Raw genomic sequence first — 6,569 nt, 5'->3', positions numbered from 1 at the left:
TATTGATTAGATTTACCATATTCTAACAAGTCGATACAGAAATTGCTGTTATTGTTGTGTTCAAAGTCCTAAAAATGTGTTTGTCAACTGCAGGCATCCATGACTACATATGTGGTGATTATCGAAATCTTTTTAAAATTTGTTAGATCTAGGTTTTATGTTCAGATTTTGACCTTTTTCTTCACCAATTTCATCATCTAAAATTTCTCAGATCAGTTTTAAATCTTATTTTTATAACTTGTTATTAATCTTAGAAGAGTTTAATTCAAAAACCATAGCTGCTAGCACTTTTTGTCAAAAAAAACCCTTTTTCTTCTAAATTTCCTTTTTGGCTTTGATATTCAATAATTAAATCTGTTAAAATTTTTCTTTCTTTCTTTAGCTGTTAAATTATTGTGCAATTAGTTTCTGATTATTGTGTAATTTGAGACAGATTGTGTCTGTCTATAAAAAAAATTTGTGCTAGAAAATTTTAAGAATTTGATTAATGGAATTCAAAAAATTGGATTTGCATTTGACTTTTTAGAAACTAATATTCAAAAGATCTGTCAAATTCCGTTTACTTAACTATCTCTTGAGTGGTTTTTAGCACTCTTTAAGGGTAGTGCAGTGGTTGGTATGAAAGACACTTTATGTAAAGTGAAATATAAAAAATTTTAAAATGTCATTGAATTTTTATATGAAAATTTTTTTATTTAATTTAAAATTCATTTGTTATAACGAGATTTTTTTTTTTTTTTTGTATTGACGTAAGTTCGTTTTTGCATATTAATTTTTTTCGTTAACTTAAATTTCATTCGTTATAACGAGATATTTTTTTGCATTATCACGAGCCGTGTTGCTAAGTGCGTCTTGCTTTTGAAATAATGGGTACCTTGTCTCACAACTTGACTTAAAGCTAAGGTTATCATCCTTTAGTTGTTCAAATTTGCAGCTCATCTTTATTGATATGGATGGTGGGAGTGCTATAGTTAACTTGCTTTTCACGCCTCTTTGTTTATTGCGGATGAAGAGATATTTGAGTTTTTCTTGCATGTGATTTTAGGTGATATAGTTGCTTCACTCCTTGCCCCTATTTAAGCGGATGAATCACTTATAAAAGGAGGTTGACTAGCTATGAAAAAATTTCTGTCAACATAAGCACCAAATATTATGAAAGTGAATTTGGATGTTCATCATAGTGAAGAGAACATCAAATGTTATGAAAGTGAACTTGAATGTTCACTATAGTGGAGAGAGCAATTGTGGTAAGATTAAGTATATAATTAGTTGGATATAATATATAACTAATATATAACAAATATTTTATTTATATATTAGTCTATATTTGTATTTCCTTGTCTATTCCACGCTTTTTTTTAAAGTGAAGTTTTTAGTTTTAAATTATTCGATATGCATATTAATCAATTTTTAACCATTTTAATTTGGTATATGATTGTATCAATATTCTTTTATTTTTTTATATTTTTTTTTATTTAGTTCTTATTTTTTTAATTATTTTTTTCTTTATTCTCGAGTCAATTATTTATTTTTTTAGTTTATCATTTTCGAATGATTTTTAGTTTACAGTTTTGAATGGTTAGGAGTTGAATTTTCATTGATTAAAAATTAGATTTTTAATATCACTAATTATTTTTTTTTAATTTTTTATTCGTGCATAATGATTATTTTAATATTGTTAATTTTAATATTGTTAATATTGTATTATTTATTATATTGTATGATTTATTCATTACTATATTTTTTAGTTATTACTATATTTTGTATTTAAGTGAGTTTGAGCTGGGCAAATGGTGGCTCCAAAGGTGTTCCTCTGAGTGCGTTTCAGCTGTAGCCTTGTTTATGAGATGGTAAAGTTGTAAAATCATGAACAGTAGCCTCCCATATACAAGCCAACAAACGGATGGATCTATGTCAAGTGCTGTCATCTCGTGACTTCCTCCACTTGGTGTAAAGAATAGGCCTATCTCAAATATAAGATTGAGGGTTGAAGGACTAAAATGGCCCAACGCAGCATATTGGATTAGATCCAATCTTGTTAGGTCTTGGCTGAGGCCGTCGCTAATAATTTTGTTTAACAAGATCGTATGTTATTGATGTGCAATATTCAATGTCTAACTAACGCGTGGTATTTGTTCCAATGATTGATAATTCATCGAAAAGATAACATTTAAAATGAATATAATATAAAATTTAAAACATATTTTTATTTATGTTCATAAATTAAACATGATTAAGAAACTCTTATTCTCAATCTTTTACTAATCATTCATATAAGACGAGGAATTTCACATTTTTTTATCTTTATTTCTCTTGAACGTTTTCCTTTCTCTCATAGTGTACATGTATCCAATAAAGATCTAACTGATCAATCTTCAACCACTGCGAGGTTTGTTTTCTTGGTTTTGCCGCGGCATCAGCAATTCACTATGCAAGAAAAAAAAGTATTAACATAAAAACAAAAAAAATTATAGTCAAAATAATTAGCAGTTCCATTCTCAAACTAAAACATATGAAGACAACCAACCCCGAGAGAGCGAGGAGTGAACCATAACCAATCATACGACAACACCCTGGATGATATCACAGCAAGCTTGGGCCCAAGCATTTTGACCCACCACTTGCCTTCTCAAATTTCTCAATCGATTACATTCTTTTTCAAACTCCTTTAGCTTTAGCTTTGATTTCTTCAACAATTTTCTCATCCTAATTTTCCTAGCTCTCATCTTTACTGCCTTCTTCTCCATCTGCTTCACAATATCCTCCAATTGAAGAGATACGAATATTAATTAGCATAGAGAAAAGTAGTGAGAACTATTGAAAATGAAATCCAAAGAAAAGTAGTACCAGAAGCCCCATTTTCAAGGAGCTACGTCGTCTTTTTCTCGAAGCTTTCTCATCACCTGCTTTTGTTTTCGCCATTGAATATTCTATGTTGGCTCAAGAATAGATGCTACTTCTTTCTCTTGAAACCTCCGGGAAACAGCAATCAAGACTACTTGTATAAATATAGTTCTACATAATGACTAATATATTTCTACACAATGACGACATGCATTATGAATCTGGCATTGCTGTCAAATCATCTAGAAATCCATTAATTCTAGGAATTTTCAAAGATTCTGTTAGTTCTCTTTATTATTTTTCTTTGAAGACAGATATTTGACCATTCCAAACGAAGAAAGTTTTGCTGCCAACGGGGGGTTTTCAAGGAAAAAATTCAATAAACAATTGTCTCTTTTTCTTTTTTGGATAACTCAATGAAATGGAAAAAAAAAGAGTAAACTAAGTATAAAAATTTTTGGAAAAAAACTTAATATATAATTTTGAGACCTTAAAAAATAAATAAAAGAAATGGAGAGAGTTTGTTGGATAGCTTTGTTTCCATGCAACATATGGTACATATAATCACTTTATTTGTTTTATTTAAAATTATCAAAAATAAAATTTGATAATTAAAATTAAATATTCAATAATAATATTTTATAAGTTTAAAATTTTAAAAGTATAAATATGTGTAATTCTTTCGCTACTAAAATAAGACTTAAGTTTCAACTTCTTCTATAAGATAAGGTATAAATTATAAGTAATAAATTTCTATAGATTTTTGACTGTCCTCTCCCTCTCAATTTAATAATTGATCGATTTATTTCTTCTCGCATAAGCAGCAAAGTGTAGTCCAGGCCCAGGCTGATGGCGACCCAAAGGAATAAATTAAAAAATCGAACGTTTCATCAGTTTCCGTTCGACAATCGCACGATTGAACTGCAGAAACCCCCTCTTTCCGCAAGTCACGACCCATGTCTATCAGAATGGAAAGTGGATCTTTCCAATGTTACCATTCCCAGAAAAACTGATGTCAACGGTGAGATCCAATCGTGGTGCAGTCATGCCCGCTCTTTGCTTAATGAGACTTGTAACCTACTTTGAAGGTCAAATCCGACGAAATATTTATTCGGTAAATCAAATACTATTATTTATAATCTCTATAAATATATTATCCACTTTATAATTTTTTAAATGTTTTTTTTTTTTTTTATCATTTACTACTCTATACTCTTCAGTCTTCACAATGGCCAGACCCGGTTACTTTTGTAGAACACAATAAAGTGCCGTAATAAATTGATCACTCCGTCACCTGATTCGTCATTTTTAGAGTTAAATACTAACTGGCGACGCATGTTTAAACGTGTTATCAGTTGGTTATTAACGTGTTTTTTGATGTAAAAAAAATATAATACGAATTTTTTTAATTAAATTATTTTTAATTTGAAAAAAAAAGTAAATAATAATTTTTATTATAATATAAATTAATTTTGTAAAAATAAAATAATTTATAAAAATATTTGATTTACTAATAGGTAATAAAAAATTAAAAAATTATTATAATTTTTTCTTTCTTCCCTTTTTTCTTTTTTTACTTTTTTTGCTTGTTGCTTTTTTTTTTCTCTTATTTATAAATAAAAATAATTTATATTGTAATTTAAATTAATTTTGTAAAAATTAAATAATTTATAAAAAATAAAAAATATTTATTTACTTTGATTTCATAAAAATATTTTTACTTCTTTATTTCTTTCTCATTTCCCCCACTCTACTCCCTCCAACCGGGGGCCAATCAACCAACGAGAAAGACCGAATTTGGCCCTTCAACACAGCCTCTTACCACAAGAGTCAAGACAATCCCTTGTGCTGATAAATCGATCGGGCTCTTTCCCAATCTAGTGCAATGTGTAAATATAGCGCCTTCGAATGCTAATCCGATGCCGTGGAGGATAGTCTGACCCTTCGCACGGCTGAATGGGAGCCCAATTTGGCTCTCATTTTTAGCCACAACATCTCCTCTCTCTTTCCATATTTTCTCTCGAAAATAACATTTTTTTTTCTTTTCTAATTTTCTTTTAAAAAAATATTTTAACTGTAAAAATGCCACCAAAACCTATGTAAAATGTTCAAAATATCCTTGGAATAAACTTACAGATTCAAAATTATCCAAAATAATTTGAAAAATGTCTTCCATATCTTAAATAGAATTAAGGATTTTTCAAATAAACATTTTTCTTACAAATCAGCTGCAACATTAGCACCTAATGGTAAAGTAAGGAGACAAATTGACGAAAAGATTAATTAATTATGGTTTTTGAAAATTAAGAAACAAGAAGTTATTTTTTGATAGTTGGGGACCAAAATACTATGCGATTCAATGTTTGGAAACAACGGTGTAATTTACTCAAATAAAGAAAAAATTTAGTATTTTATATTTCACAAGCTATATATTTGCATCTAATTATCAAATTTGGATGGGTTAATAGCTTTTGTAATTTTTAAACTTAGACCCAAAATTATTTTGTACTTAATCTTTAAAAGATTTTAATTGAATTATCAATTGCACAAAATTATCATATTTTAATTTTTTCATCTATAAAATCATAGAATTGATGATAAATACCAACAGCTCTCATATAATGATGTTAGCTAATATATTACGTGACAGAAGAGATACAAATATAAAATTCTCTCAAAGTTTAAGGATTAAAGATAAAATTATATCAAAATTTTATATATTTTATAAAATATTAAATTAAGATTATATTTATATATATTTTTTAAATATGATTTATTAGTTAGATTTTTGTTTTTAATAGAAAATAAATTTTCAAAATTTAAAATTAACTTAAAATTTTGAAATTCCTTTTTTAAAAAATTTAATATCATTTGAAAAAAAATTTTATTTTAATCATAAATCATAAAAATATTATTTTTTTAAACATTAAATATCTTTTCTTTTTCTTTTTCAAATATATTTTATAAAAAATAAAAAATATTTTAAATTATAATATTATTTTATATGAATATATATTTTTTAAGAAAAACTAAATTAAAATTAGATTTTGTGTGTAGAAAATAAAATGTTAAATAAATTAATAAATCCATTTTTTAAAATGATATCTAAATTTTGCATAATCTTTTAAAACAATATAGAGTTTTCATTTAAATTTTTTAAATTGATATAGAAAATTTTACTTAATTTTAATTTTTTAAAAATTTATTTCTATTTAAAATATTATTTTATTGATAAATCATATCATAATAAACAATAAAATATTTTAAATTATAATATTTTATAAAATATATTTGAAATATGTAAAAATCATTTTTCCTTTAATTATTTTTCCTTTTTTTATAAAATATATTAAAAAGGAAAAGTAAAAGATATTTAATATTTCAAAAAATAGATTTTTTTGGATAGATGAAATTTATGAGTAAAAGAATATTTTTAATAGAAAGTATTTTTTTTTTAAAATGATATTGCATTTGTTTTAAAAAATTTTGAAAATTTTAAATTAATTTTAATTTTTAAAAATTCATTTTCTATTAAAAACAAAAAATCTTAACTAATAAATTATATTACAACAAAAATATAAAAAAAAATTTAATTTACTATTTCATAAATTATATATGAAATACATAGAAAAAATTGAAATTATTTCATCATTAGTTCTTAAATTTTAAGAGAATTCTATTTTAGTCTATCATCTGTTATATGAGATGTTAGTTGATATCATTAT

This window comes from Durio zibethinus, chromosome 7, assembly GCF_047325235.1.
Source record: "Durio zibethinus cultivar Kanyao isolate XHJ-2024 chromosome 7, ASM4732523v1, whole genome shotgun sequence".
Classification (NCBI taxonomy): domain Eukaryota; kingdom Viridiplantae; phylum Streptophyta; class Magnoliopsida; order Malvales; family Malvaceae; genus Durio; species Durio zibethinus.
This window is presented reverse-complemented; position numbering follows the sequence as displayed.